Below are 14,165 nucleotides of genomic sequence, written 5' to 3' on the forward strand. Positions count from 1 at the left end.
CCGGTCTCTATGTAACAATGATTTACTTTTACATTTCAAAACTTCCAGTCTGTCTATTGAGCTTGACTCGTGTTTTTTTTTTTTTTAGATCATTCAAATATACTTCTAAGTACAGATCATGGACTAGCAGGACATCCTTAACAGAATAAAATTAAATGATTATTATCCTTTGTATTTAATTTGCTCACATTTTATAGTTATTATCTATTAGTTTGTGAATTTATTTTGTCTTCTATGATAACTGATCTTCGTTCTTTGTTTATTTCCTGTGACCTTCTGTCTCCTGTTGCTTCTTTCAAATGAGAAAAATATTCTCAAGAAGCCTGGGTTTCAAGTCAATAGCCTAGTGAGAATGTTCCATAAGAACAGCGGTCATCTTCTGAATAATAATAATAATAATAATAATAATAATAATAATAATGATAATAATAATAATAATAATAATAATAATAATAATAATAATAATCGTTTTCCCATGTACCACCCCTACAAGGCATACTAATAAGCGTGTGGGAATGCAGTCTGAATTTTGTATCTACAAAGCTATACTTACACAACCCAGATAGCGATCTTACCAATGACTTCCAAAAGAACGCAGTCCTTCAATTCAGTGAGATTTCTTGCCGTCCAAGAGACCTTTTGACAATGGTCCTCTTGTGTGATCACTACCTTAGCAACATCGAAGTCTAGCAGAAGTTCCCTTCGGTGCAGTTCACTCCTTCGGCGCCTTCAGGTAGAGTGAGACCCCAGTCGATGTTTACCTGGCCTGGGGGAAGGTTGCAAAGATAGATGAAATTAATTGGTTTGTGTGTCATGTTACTCCACGAACTCGGTGCATGGAATTTATGTAGGATGAAAGGTTTCTTTTTAAGGAAAATAAGACCGTATTTTGAGAACGTAATTTTTACTTTACATTCCTTTAAATTTATGGAAATCATAGGCATTAAAATGGGACATCAATTATCCATCTTCATATATATATATATATATATATATATATATATATATATATATATATATATATATATATATATATATATATATATAAAGATATATGCCACGAAGGAAAAATAAACGAAGGAGGATTTGTGAGACCTTTCGACGTTAAACGTCCTTTACTGAGCATGCTCAGTAAAGGACATTTAACGTCGAAAGGTCTCGCAGATCCTCCTTCGTTTTATTTTTCCTTCGTGGCATATAACTTTATATATATATATATAGTATATATTTATGTATTATTTATATCATACAATAGAGTATATATATATATATATTATATATATATATAAATATATATATATATAATATATATATATATATATGTAAGACATATGGGGTTTTGATTAATTATATATTGTTCGTGCATTCTCTGTAACCTGTGGAATGTGTGGAGGACAGTGCAGAGATAACGACCTGAGAGTAGCTGATCAATGAGTTTCTAGGGGATGGCGTGAGATAAAAGTGCTTAGTTCAGGAAGTCAATGTACGACAGTTTATGAACTCTTCCCAAAGTGCCTTTGTGAAACTAGATGCAGCTAGAACCGCGAGGCGCTAGCGAACTGTGTGTTCGTATGTGCGTGTGCGCCTCTTTCTGTTAAAAGCGTTCATACCCAAGCCTATGGGAGGGATTTTGACAGAGGGCTTCGAGTCATAGGCAAAGATACCGTGGCATTCGCCGGGGGAGGTTTTTTGTCACAAAGTGTTTAGTGCCCGGTTGGGAATGGGTAAGTGTTACCTTTACTTTAGCCAAAGGGGTGGCTTGTTTGATATCTTGTAAGATGTTCCATTTTATTAACTTTGTCTTTAAACTTGTGTGTGTACTTACCAGAATGTGTTCTGTATCTTTGGCAGATGGTTCTGGATTTCTGTGGGACAGAGTTCCCAGGGAAAGGTGTGACCTTTTGGGTGACTTGACAATGAGTAGTTTTAAGTTAGTCTGTGAGACTGGATTACTTAGTTAACCGACTTAGTTGTTACTGTAAATAAACGTTATGTTATGATGCAACTCTCTCATTTTCATTACCTGTTAGAATGGAGAGAGAGAGAGAGAGAGAGAGAGAGAGAGAGAGAGAGAGAGAGAGATGTGGGGTGATTGCCGGGAGAGAGAGAGAGAGAGCCTGTCTGTGTAGTGGGGGTCTGCCTTCCGTTTCGTGTCCACGCTTACCGTATGAAATACATGGAGGTTTTCCCATGTATATATATATATAAAGATATATGCCGCGAATGAAAAATAAACGAAGGAGTATCTGCGAGAGCCTTTCGACGTTAAACGTCGAAAGGTCTCGCAGATCCTCCTTCATTTATTTTTCTTTCGTGGCACATATCTTTATTTATGGATTTATCACGTTCCTTACTTTCGTGATTCAGTTATATATATATATAATATATATTATATATATATATATATACATATATAATATATTATATATATATATATATATATATATATTAGGGCTCGTGCCTGTATGATAAGGCGCCCTATGAGGTAATGTTAGACTTGCGATAATTTTACGCTAAGTCGGTTGGTATTGCACTTCCATATTCATGGGAGTGACTTGGGGTTTGTAGATCACTTACGAAGTCGGTATTATCTGGTTGGTTATTACGACGATGTGTTAAACTCATGGTTCGGTGAGGAGGTTCTTGTAGAAAACACGAAGTAATAAAAAGATATATATTCTTCTGAAGTTTTACATGGTTGAAGATCAGATATGATTGTACAAGTCTTCTAATAACGATAGCTTGATCGCTTCTGCCAATGATGATGGCTAATCTATTCCTCTACATGATAAAGCTTAGGTAAAGAGGTACAGGTCTTCTAATGACGATAGCTAACGTCTGCTCTCTCTACATCTGTTACAAGTTATGAAGGAAGCAGATAGTAGCTCGAACATCATGAACATACTATCAGATGACATAGTTTCATACGAACACACAATCAAATGAGACACGCTACAGATCACGTAGGCCGTTTGAATAATAGGTCGGGGTAGTTGTCTCAAGCAGGGAGCTTGGACTAATGTTTATAAACAATTGAATGACTACAGGTGATGGCATGTTATCTTAGCCTACATACTTATTGTATACGTCATCTTTAGCGTCTCTAGTCTGATCACATTCCTGCAGGCAATCTGGTTGACCTCTTTAGTTTTTAGACTTTATATATGGACTAACATTCCATATTTTATTATGTAAACACTTACATCAGCTCGTCAGCTACCAAAACCAACTACTGAATATTACTCAAACTTGACTTGCATTTGACTTATAGGATGTGATACAGACACTATGTGAATATATATAGATAATATATAAATACTTATAAGTAAAAAAAATTAATGGTGTACACTAATACAGATTCAAGTAATAACATATTTAGACATAATATGCATATAATATTCGTAAATAATAGTGATCACGTGATATATATACTGATACAGTTTTTCACTTCATCTCTTTAAGATACTTATGCTACAGAAAATACTAATGTACTCTGATAATTGCATAGAATGAAGATTAACATGATAAAAATCATATTTTAACTGATAAAAAATTTCATATATGAATTGATAAAATTATTAATGTTTATGCTGATTGATTCGTTGATTTTTATGCTAAATGTTATATATCTGATTCATTAATTCATATACTAACTCATAAATACTGGCAGATATGGTAAGATAAAGGTAACAGATTGGATTATAGGCTACCGATTTGTTTATACATATGTATATGGATTCATATAATTATGATTAATATATGTGCACTTTAAATAGATTCCTATTGCGTACACGCAAAGATATATTTCGATTCCGTTATTTATGATCATTTATATATAGATTCCTAGTGCGTACACGCAAAAATATATTTCGATTCTGTTATTTATGGATCATTTATATATAGGATACATGATACTTTATATATATAGGATACATGACCGAGGTTAGACTACTTCACTTTTAACTAGCGTTCGAACAACTTTTCGTCCATTACACAGTTCCAGACAACCACCTATAGCCCAATGAAACGGCCTATTTCACAGGGTTTTAAAACAAGGGGAAATTAAAAATTGCCTGGGCGGGTCCAACGTTCTATTTTTGCGCTCATACTAATCTCTGCATCCTAAGCTACACGATTACGTTCGCGATGAATAAAAAAAAAAACATCCCCAGCACGAGTCCTTCGCCAGCAAAGTAGAGTTGAATATCCTTCGGGTCGTAGTTGTCGGAAGTATGTCCCTTGCGTAGTCGATTCCGACAGCCGCCGGAGCATTCCGCATTAAAACGAGATTAACGACGAGATACGGTGTCGGTCGAAGAAGTCCATGAAATTCCCTTACACATCGTAGGCGGTTGTTACTTGACTGTAGTCATCCGCAGCGACGAACGATTTTTTGAAGTTGCGATGTGAAACTCTCGTACTGCAGGATACTGTAACAGGTTCCATTAATCAGCCTGCAAGTGAAATTATACTTGTCACAAGGGCAAAGTAAATTCAGACGACATCCAAATACAGGGGAGGGGAGAGAGCCATTTAGACCAGACTTAACCCACATGAATTCGCTGATATTTTGGAATCAAAGAGTCCGCTGTACAAACTTTTTTATCCATGGCATTAACAATGAGTGAACCTATCCAGGTCTATGATGACTGTAAAAATATCCATAATTATAACAAAATAAACAGATATCAATACAAATCCCAAGAAAATTCGATATTACTGTAGTAAATTACTAGACAAAGAAGTGGAAAACGGAGCTATTTGTAAGATTGCCAGGCAACATAAGAGTCAAAGAGAAGATTAATCATGATTCTGTATTTCTCTATGCTAACTGAAATTAAGTTGTGATAAAATCTGATCCTATGTGCCCTAACAAAAGTTTCATATTTAATTTTCTCGCGCGCATCCTCTGAGGTTAATTTTAAAAACTTTATTAATAGGTAGAGGTGCAACGAAAAAAACCCTATGTAACTAATTTCTAAATAAACTTGGGTTTTTCAAGAAAATGTGACATTTTCCCATGAATGTGATTTACCTGGATTGTAATAAGCTAATGTTGCAAGTAAATAATCCATATCCATATCGTGATACTTCTAAATGTCTATGAGGTTCAGAAAAATTAATTCATTTTGATGTTATAGAAATTCTATTTCCTTATTTTGTTTATTAATTTTTAAAAAAAAAATGATTGCAAGTTGCATTGCGCACACCGATAGACACCTGTACCTAACGTCTGCCTTGCCCATGAGAAGTTCGGGCTAAGCATTCCTTTCTCCAGTCAATCTGCTTTTGCAAGCGCGAGATGAAGCCTGTGCAAGCAGATATTTGAGGTTAAAGGAATCACTGCTGATACGGCAATGATGACGTCGTCACTTGGCAGGAGATTGCTCTCAGCCAGCTAAGAGTTACGTTACTTGCTGTAATAAATACGACTTTAGGATAAATTTATTATCTTTTAATACTCGACCCACACGAAAAGAATGTCTGAAAAAAAAACAGTACCAAAATTGAACAATATATTAGTTTCATGTTGGAAATCTGCATAATTGTAATTATGTTAAATTAAATATTCCTTATTCAAACTATATGAAAAAGGTTTCCATACAAATTCTATATATATTATTAGCCCTGTATAAGATTCATATAGGATTATTTCATAGATAACATTTTCACTTCTAGACTTCCTGACTTTAAAATCTCTTTTATTTTATTTTATTTATTTATTTATTTATTTATTATTATTATTTTTTTTTTTTCATTGACTACGAATATAAATCACCGGGACAGACAATATGTCAGTAGGTTTTGGATATGTGTTTGAACTTTTAGCTTATTTGTCATTACTAAAGCGTTAAGTTAGAGTTCAAATCTTTACGCATATATATTTGGATATTTAATTAATCTATGGTTACGTTTGCTTATTGATTTTTATCGTGATTCCTTTTTTTATTATAATTTGTAACCCTTCCGACTTCTTACGGAGTGTATTATATTGACTCCACTTGTACCATATTTATTTTTATTTTTTTTATATTTATTTATTTATATATTTTTTTATATATATTTTGATAAATTAATGTTGGCTTGAATATGTGGAAAAGTGTTTCTAGCGGCGTACCGTATAAGGCTACTTGCGGCATCAATTCTATAGATACAAGATATAAATGATAAAGGTATTTAAAACCGTGAGAACCGCTATAATCCAGTTTCGGATCCAATATCACGAGTTGTAACTCGTAAGACATTGACATTCTATTTAATTATCGTTACTTCTACCAAACCGATTGACTCTGGGTGATAAAATATATTATTGGTTTTCTTAATGGAAACGAATTCACACAAACGTGTTAAGGAGATTATTATTGATTTACACCACCCGAGTCACAGATTATTATGTGTTGAATTCCATATTTACTGATTTAGCACTCATAAATATTCCTAACGCACTCAATTGCGGTGGTTTGTTTTTAGTGCTATTAATTCTATATAACGTGTCAAGGAACTATTAACACTAAGAAGTGATTATTCCCTCTGTCAGACTCGTAATTCTGTTAATAATTCTACGTATATTCTTTAAGAAAAGGATGATTTGGCACAAGGACTAGGCCCTAAACTGACAGGTGTTCTTAGTGTATCCCTTGTTTTTTCCTTGGACAAACGTATGTTACAATTAGTTATGTGCTTTTTATATCTCGTAAGCATCGTAGGCCAGTAAAACAGTGATTCGGCTTTCTGTGACATAGTAGAGAACCCTGGATGACGGAATTCAACCAGTTTACGACGATTGGTATGAAAGAGATTATTATTACTACCTGGTCGTTAGTCATTCTGCTGTGTTCTTCGGGTTTTCCTCGTCACAGACCTACAATATAATATTACATTTGATTACATTATTCTGATACACATACTTTAAATATACTTTTGCTTTAGGGTTTCTGCTCGAAGTGTTTATTGTTTTTGCTTAGCCCGCTGACCCTGTTTCTGTTCGAAGTGTTTATTGTTTGGTTTGGTTATTGCCTGCTGAACTCTGTTTCCCGGTTCGAAGTGGTTTATTTGTTTTGGGTTATGTCTGGTTACCGCTTGCTTTGTTCAGTTTGTAAACAGTTCTTGCGACTCCAACCCCAAGATATTCAATGCTCGCGATCTTCTTGGGTTAAGGAATTTTCTTGTTTAGATACTTTGGTTTTAACAATAGGCACGGATGTTTCTATATCTTTAGTCCAATTAATGGTTCTTTGCTGTATGGTGCGGATTGCGGGATAATGCGTCAGCTATGATATTTGCTTTCCCAGGTAGATACCTTATTTTGGCTCCAAAGACCTGAATGATCATGTCACCGAGTTCCTTTTGGACTGTGATTAAAGCCTTTGAAAAACTCGATAAAGGACTCATGTTCAGTAAGGACTTTATCAGGATAGCCATAGATTATGAACTTAAAATGTACTAGTGAGTTAAAGATACCTAGCCCTTCCTTGCCTATTACTGTATATTTACTTTCAGAGGCATTAGTTGACGTTAATAAAAAGCTATAGGGAAGAACTGTTTATCATATTACTGAAGTAATACCCTCTTACCCCTTGGTCTGAGGCGTCTGTTGCAAAAAAAAAAAAAAAAATCCTTATTTAAATCAGGGATTTTTAAGTTAGGTAAGCTGCATTATTCCGCTTTTAAGATATCGAACGCCTGTTGATGCTTTTTAGACCACCATATAAATCTACGCTCTTCTTCGTAAGATCTGTTAAAGGAGCTGTCATGATTGAAGAGTTACATATTTACATAAGATTGTAATACCCACTACAGCGCAAAAGTGCTGTATCCCCCTTTTACGTTAATAGGTACCGGAAGTTATGAATAGCCGACACCTTACCATGGACTACTTTAAGACCTTGACTAGACACATAAAACCTAGATAAACATGTTTCGGTTTTTAAAAACTCACATTTAGATATTTTACTCTGAGATTATTTGTCTTTGTCTCTGTAGCACTAAGCTCTACTTTATGTGAATAATACTTCTAAAAGGTATTAGAAAAGATTACAAGATCATCCAATATAGGCATGTGGTATCCCCTAAAAGTCTCCAAACACTATTTGTTAATTGGGGTGCAACGTAAGCCGGAGGCATACGTAAAAATTGATAATGTCCCCTGAGTGTGCTGAAAACGGTGTATGAGGTACAATCACTTAGGTAATGGTATCTGGTAAAAGCATTTAAGTAAGTCCAAGTTGGTGAAAAAAAAATTTATTCTAACCTAACAGACATAAGATGTCGTCGGTACATGGCACTGGAAACTATCGGGGGAGATTCGTTTTCCTTTCCTTGTTTTAAGCGTCAGAAATCTACGCAGATACGCCAAGTCCGATCTTTTAATTTTATGGCATGACGTTTGAGGGAAAAATTATATGGGCTTATTTGATTTCCTAATGACTCCTATTACTAACATTTTTCAACTTCGTCATTTATCTCTATTTTGAAATTTCATTGAGAATCTATACGAAGGTACGTAAATAGCTTTATGTTTGGTCCTTAGACCGTGGTTTTGTGTTAAATTACATCCGTTTTTTCCAGAGATCACTCGCCAGTGGAGAAACTTCCTGGTATTCAGGTAAAAGATAAAAAAAAATTCTGCTGAATCACCTCTGCTTGAATGACTTTACGGATATTACTTTAGATAGATTATCATGAGAGATTCATCTACGACTGGTTGGGCGGGATTAAAAATTAGCAACAATAAAAAATGCGATATTTATAACTTCCGTATCCACGATATGTATACTTTTAGGGCTTTGTTCGCGGAAATCGTTATATTTCAGAGTGTCGGGAAGGATTAAAATTAAAATTTTCATTTCCCAGCAAAGTCTTTTTACACGCACTAAGACATTCGAGGGTGCATGCTTCTTGAGATTTTGCGTGCAAACTACGACTGCGGTTGTGGGAGAATTCTGTTGGGTCATTTGAATAATGTTACGATTTATGAGACAAATGTATTGTTCCTTTATATAAGTTATTATTTGATTAATTGTCTCTTTTTGTTCAAACTGATTTTGATATGTTTGAAAGGTTTATAGGATTTTCCTTTGATAAACACGCTTATTTTGCAGGATGTAAGATAATATTTTGTATCCCCTAGATGGATCTTACAATTACACTGGATACAGATCAAGTTTTTTATAACTATAGAGGTATCTGTAAGCGCTCGCTTATCCGGACTTCTCATTAGGGAAGTTCGAACAACAGACGGTGAGTCCCGTAAATACAGGATATTACGTGTACTAAAGAAATAAAAACAAGATACTCTAATTTTTACGGCGCGTACAGTTGGGCTTAATCCACCAGTATTTATTATAACTTTAATGTATTAAAATTACTAGAACCTGCTCTGATTACTTGATACTGTCGTGTGATCATAGGGAAATTCCTTTTTAATTTTAAAAAGGTATTTGGGATGTATGTATCCAAACAATCGCTTCCCCACTCTGCCTAGAGTCGCTTATTGTGTGGAATTTGCTATGCTTTGAAACACTTGGCAGTTTTGACTGACCTTGACCGCTTGACTAGGTGACACAGTCACCGAGTTTGCTTGTTTGATTCTGAACGGGCCACTGTTTCTATTTCTTTTTGTAATAATTAGGATCCTTCTCTTTATTACCATCGGCAACGTATTGTGTGTTTTTAGCATTATGTTGCTGTTACGTATAAAGCAATGAATGACGAACTATTAGGAACTGAGCAATTACTAATAAGACAAGTTATCACTACTGCATTCCATATTAACTGTTTGTACTTCATTCTTTGCCAAAATTTGAAATAGTGAGGGATCCTGGTCAGCGCATTTAGCCTGATGAAAGTTTTTTACAGACATGTTATTCCTTGCAATCCAGCCATATTTTTAAAGTTAAGTTGAGTCATTGAGGTTCGATTTTATATAACTCAAAAACTCAAGGCTAAAACTGCGATCGGGACTTGCAAAGGAGCATTTATTGTCATGACCCGAAATAGTGTTACCTCTAATTTATCTAGATTTTGTACGGTGTTCCACTTGTTTTTGTGTGTTTTCTAATCACTACGGTGCTTAACGACCCTATCCATGCATCTGTATAATACAGACGTCCACTGCGTAAACGCATATTCACTGTTTAATATGATTTGTTACGTAAGGGATTAATAATCACCCAAAATTATAAAATTAACATAGTATATGATTATGATATTTCAGTAGAACTTCTGGAAACAGACACTCAAAGATAAAAACTCGCAGTAGCGAAATCTCAATGATGTAGATAATTTCTGTAAAAAAAGTAAGATTAAGAATGTCTCGTAACTTCAGCCACAGGAATAACGAAATTCGACCTGCAAGGAAACACTCAAAGTTACTCCAAATGAATAAAAAATTGTACTTAGCTTGCTTTTGTGGGAAGTCCACGGTGTTCCGATAACGCACACGGCTTGGTCCTCCTTCTCTATTTAGCGGATGACCTGGTTTTGGCTTCAGTTTCCCCCGTGCGCGTTTGTTCGATGATTCGAGCCCTTGAAAGATCCGATGCTGCAGACTGCGTTCGGTTTGTTTCTTGGAGTGCCGGAAACGCTCACTAACGATGTTTTCTTGAATGATTCTAATGAGAGACGAAGCTTGCGTTGTCGTAGGAAAAAGGACACGTCGGTTTTGTTTCTTGAAGTTATTCACTAACGATGATACTAAGTTGCTTGAAGAATCTCTTGCTTTCGTCGTCGTTAAAGAGTTCTTGTTGTTTTCTGAAGTCGCTCACTAAACGATGAAAATAAGTTTGCTTGAAGAATCTGCTGGCTTTCGTCGTCGTTGAAGAGTTCTTATATGATACTTCATTATTCTGATGTTTCTTCGGAGAAGTTGTAGAGTTCTTCTGGTCCACTGCCACCAATATTAGGGCTCGTGCCTGTATGATAAGGCGCCCTATGAGGTAATGTTAGACTTGCGATAATTTTACGCTAAGTCGGTTGGTATTGCACTTCCATATTCATGGAGTGACTTGGGGTTTGTAGATCACTTACGAAGCCGGTATTATCTTGTTGGTTATTACGACGAAGTGTTAAACTCATGGTTCGGTGAGGAGGTTCTTGTAGAAACACGGAAGTATAAAAAGATATATATTCTTCTGAAGTTTTACATGGTGAAGATCAGATATGATTGTACAAGTCTTCTAATAACGATAGCTTGATCGCTTCTGCCAATGATGATGGCTAATCCTATTCCTCTACATGATAAAGCTTAGGTAAAGAGGTACAGGTCTTCTAATGACGATAGCTAACTCTGTTCTCTCTACATCTCTGTTACAAGTTATGAAGGAAGCAGATAGTAGCTCGAACATATGAACATACTATCAGATGACATAGTTACATACGAACACACAATCAAATGAGACACGCTACAGATCACGTAGGCCGTTTGAATAAGGTCGGGGTAGTTGTCTCAAGCAGGGAGCTTGGACTAATGTTTATAAACAATTGAATGACTACAGGTGACGGCATGTTATCTTAGCCTACATACTTATTGTATACGTCATCTTTAGCGTCTCTAGTCTGATCACATTCCTGCAGGCAATCTGGTTGACCTCTTTAGTTTTAGACTTTTATATATATGACTAACATTCCATATTTTTATTATGTAAACTTACTATATATATATATATATATATATATATATATATATATATATATATATATATATATATATATATATATATATATATATATATATATATATATATATATATTCTTTATGACCTTTATCTTCTGAATGACTAACTGTTGTTACCAAGTGCCAACGTGGAGGGACATACAGTATTTTTTTTGTCCTTTTTTTTTTCGTCAAGTTTTAAACTGATAACCAGCTGCTTGGCTCACATGATATCACTTGAGATGCGAGTGAAAATGTTGAAGAAATCCTCGTTCTTCACTCTAGAAATATTAACACTAATAGACTCCTCGGAAATGTTACGTTAATGTTAGCTGTTATATAACTAGTTTATTCTTCAGCCTATTAATTCTCCTAAATCATAGCACCATATCATAAGGACGGCTGCCGTAAAGAGGGGCAAGGAAGGGCCGTGCAGTCATTAGGCCAGCTAAGCTGAAACCAACCAACTCTAACTGCTAGCCTCCCTTTGAGCAGTTGTAGCATATATATATATATATATATATAGATAATATATATATATATATATTATATATATATATATACTAATATACTATATACTATATATATAGCTATATATATATTATATATATATATATATGTGTGTGTGTGTGTGTGTGTGTGTGTGTGAACACGCACACATATGTATAGTATTATATAGCTAGTGTATGTGCATGTATGTGTGAGCGTTCGTTATTAAAATGATTCAGAAACTATATTTCAACTAAATATAAAGCTGTCAGTTTGAATCTTCCATTTTGGGAATTATCTACCTAAGTAATAACAAATGAACTCTTAGAGCTTACCATGACTGTGCGTGATCCTAAGTTCGCGTCCTTCGACGATCTCGATGTTGCTGTGAAAACCTTTTGTAGGCAGAGATTGCAAATCTACACATCTCGCGAAAAACAGGACATTCAGTGATATTCCAAGGAATAAAAATCTTATCGGACCTAAGGGAAAGAAAAATGATATTAATAGTCTTTGGCTAGTTTGTGCTTGATGTTATCATGTGGTGACCCTTTAAACCATATTTGTAGTATGTCATGACATGAAAAAAAAAGGTACATTTTACGGACTTGATTTTTCAGCGCGCTCGATCACTCTGCACATATACTAGGGAGTTCTAAAGCTTGAAAAATTTAATTATATAATTTTAAAACCCTCCCTTTTTTCTAAATTAAACTAATGCTACGTTTGAAGATAAATTCTTTAAAAGAAATGGCGATCAGAATACGTAAAATATTCGAAAACTGGAAGAATGTAATGGGAAAGTCATATGCTTTAACTATCTAGTTAAAATTTGGCTGGAAGTAAGGGAACCCCTAATCGTTCGGTGCTGCCACATATAACATCGCTTATAACATAAAAATGCGGATGTCTCAAATGGAGTACATACTGCTCAGGATTGGTGCTAGGAACTGCGGGGCCCCAATTAGCAAATTATAGAAATTAAGACGATTTTTTTTTGTCTTATATAAAAATGATTTTCCAAGTTAAAATTTCCTGTTAATATAGTATGCATAATAATGTGAGGAATAATGCTTCCTCATTCTTTATGTCGTGTTTTCGGGAGAGGTTTATTCCTCTTAGAATACAGAAAAGGCTTCAAATAGGCTTAAAACCGTTCCTGATTATTGCTTTTAAAACAAACATCTTACCTGACTGCATGATGGCTGCTCAGTGATAAGTGACGGGGAAACCGGTGTAGCTCTGCCAAAGTTTTCTGTTACGAACAACCGCTTCGTTCTCGAGCTTATCAGTTTTTACTCATTCTTCCCATGATTTTTTTTTCTCCTCGAACCACTTAATATAGTATCATCTGCTGAATCTCATAAAAACAGTCTGAGAATAATTTGCAGATAAAAGAGTAGAGGACCAAATACTTAAATACCTGAATTAAAATCAAAAGTTTTTTAACTCATATATTTACTTATATAATTTATTCTATATTCAGATGAAATTCCACCACCGACGTGGTTCATTTTTGTCCTTTCTCTCTTTTTAAGGGGGTGGGTTGCCGGGTGGTCTTTGGTTCTGTGTTCTGTGCCTTAAAGCTTAAAGAAAAAAGAAATATTTCCAAAATGCTTGACAGACGTACAGGTTTATATAAGGCATCAAAGATAATCTCACCCCACCCCCTCCCCCAAGAAGATCAGCTCAGACACTTGCTTATTCAGCCAATGACTTGGCAATACACAGAGAATCCATATGTAACTCGCCTTCAATAAATTTATTTTCTTACTACCTTTACTCTTACCTTTCAAGTATGACTAGCAGGATGGTTTATATTTGTTTAGCTTTGTTGTCCTCCTTAATATATCTTACAAAACGGGTACTAGAACCATTTGCCAGACAAAAGGCGAAATACCCGGATAACTCAATTAAATTTTCCTGTGTTCGGAAGAAAAGGATCACAGACTACCTATTTATTTAATTCTATTGTGGTCGATTTAATTTATTTTTTAAAGATAGTTGGATCTTGATATAGTCG

The 14,165-nt window shown here is 34.8% G+C and overlaps 1 long non-coding RNA gene across 1 annotated transcript; it reads right to left on the minus strand.

Annotated features, from left to right (window-relative positions):
* Positions 1-597: 597 nt before the first annotated feature.
* LOC135206719 (uncharacterized) lies at positions 598-13,440 on the minus strand. Its single transcript, XR_010312819.1, has 3 exons — positions 13,333-13,440; positions 12,478-12,624; positions 598-766 (listed from the first exon to the last, which is right to left on the minus strand). It is a non-coding gene; the product is annotated as an uncharacterized LOC135206719 (long non-coding RNA).
* Positions 13,441-14,165: the final 725 nt, after the last annotated feature.

This window comes from Macrobrachium nipponense, chromosome 31 (assembly GCF_015104395.2).
Source record: "Macrobrachium nipponense isolate FS-2020 chromosome 31, ASM1510439v2, whole genome shotgun sequence".
Taxonomy (NCBI): domain Eukaryota; kingdom Metazoa; phylum Arthropoda; class Malacostraca; order Decapoda; family Palaemonidae; genus Macrobrachium; species Macrobrachium nipponense.